Here is a 2,142-nt window from a genome sequence, read left to right on the forward strand (position 1 = left end):
TGTTTGTTCAGTTGTGCAAATCTAATTGATAAATGTTGTGGAGTTGTACTGGGCAGATACTGGGCAGAGGAGAAGGGTGATCACAGCCATTTGTTGGAGCCAATCGCCCTAAATTAAATGGAGTGGATGCAGTAGTCTGGCTATAAACAGTGTATGGCGTTTGGCATCTGCATTTAATTATCTGTGTATCTGAGCCAGGAGGCAGGGGGTTGCTGGAAAATAAACTTACCTATCCTTGTGCCTTCACAGCGCCACTCCCGGGTCTCGTTGATGGACTCTGGTTGTCATTTTCGGCTGGAATCCAGTTACGATACGTAGGAATGTCGCGGCCTGACTGAGTGATTGCTTGATCAGCCAGTTAGTGACTGGGGTCGTATTCCACCCCAGTCACTGATTAGCTGAGCAGGCAATCACTTAGCCAAGTACATGACGCTGCAGCTGGAGGAGCTGTAGGTGTACGGCGGCCGTCGGCTGGACCTGGGAGCGGCCATACGGGGCATGAGGACGGGTAAGTTTACTTTGTTTATTATTTTCTGAACAGTAGGGACACTTGTCTAAAAGGTAGGAGTCCCTGTACACTGAACACCAGCAGGTTTTCCAAACAAAAATGACTGACTGCCTCTGCTCAGTATAGGTCATCAATTGCTGAGAACTGGACTGTCTATATCAGGGATGGGAAACCTTTGGCCCTCCTGCTGCTACAAAACTACAATTCCCTTTGCCTTGGCTTTGACTTCCCAGGCATGATGGGAATAAGAGGTTAGCTACCATAAGGGCAGACTATGCCACTGCTACGGCCCTGTGGACTAAGGGGGCTCGCTGGCCCTTTAACTGTGAGCAATAGTGATAAACGCTCAGTTAAATGCTGTGGTGTTCTGATTGACAGTGCAAGAAGCCATTAGCTAGCTGCCCTGCTAGTCTCTCTTGTGGCCGGAGGCAGTACTGCACCTCCAGCCACAAGAGGCCCCTCTTCCTTCATACACCTACTCCCTGGCCCGGCGCAGTCCCTCAGTGTTCATTCTCCCAGCTCCCTGGTTGTCATTGGGCCCCTGTACAGTTTTTTCCTATGGGTCCCCATGAATCCTAGTTATGCCCTTGATGGGAATTGTTTTTTTTCAACAGCTGGAGGGCCAAATGAAGTGTGTCAGTATATGTTTTGCTGCTGTTCCTTACTCCAACCACTAGATGTCACACTCTCTGGAGGAGGAAGGTGCTGTTGGTGAGTCAGCTGACAGTGCCACCCGCTAGTACCATGGAGGCAGACCACGTGTTTTTCCCCTGCCCCATGGGCCCCATAGCAGTTGCATGGTCATGCTCTATGGTAGCTACACCACTGCATACATACATTGTCAGATGTTACTGTAGGCCTCAGGAAGTTTCAGACCTCTGGTCAAACAGAAGACCTTGACCTGTGTACCAGTGCAGTACAAAGGCCAGTACAATGCCATCACATATCAGTGCCCTGAGGAGGAAGATGACCTGGCTGTTATGCACAGGAGAGTGCAGGAGTATTTTGTGTTTTTATCCTGGCACAAGGGGGCATAGCTGCTTACTGGGGGACTACCTGCCCACTGAGGTGACATAACCACCTACTGAGGGAGATAACTGTCCACACAGGTAACTGTCTGCTTACTGGAGGAACTACCTGTGTAATGGTGGGATCAATCTGCCTTCTGGGGGAACTGCCTGTCTTAAAGGGGACATATCTGCCTAAGTTCCTAACTGAGCTGTAGTTGCACATTGTCTCTGCTCACTGTGTAGCGCGGCGCTGAACGACTGATCGGCACAGGTGCTAGGTGTCCCCTCCCCAATCAGTTACTGATGAGATATTTACTGGATAGCTCATCACTAAATTTTGCCCCCAAAAAACCCTTAAAGGAGGACGTAATAATTTAGAGCGGTGGTGTCAAACTCCTGGCTTCTCAGCTGTTCCAAAACTACAGTTGTGCATTTTTCATTAAGAACTAGCCCAGGTTTATATATAGGGGTAATGTGGTCTGATTCTGTATGTATTTTGGAGTCTATAGGGATGGGCAGATAACTTCATTCATAATACATGCCAATGGCAGTGTAGCACCTGTAACTGCACAACATTATATGATAAGCACATTATCTCCCCTGACCTAGTTCTCTAATATTAAT

This window comes from Dendropsophus ebraccatus, chromosome 13, assembly GCF_027789765.1.
Source record: "Dendropsophus ebraccatus isolate aDenEbr1 chromosome 13, aDenEbr1.pat, whole genome shotgun sequence".
NCBI classification, from domain to species: domain Eukaryota; kingdom Metazoa; phylum Chordata; class Amphibia; order Anura; family Hylidae; genus Dendropsophus; species Dendropsophus ebraccatus.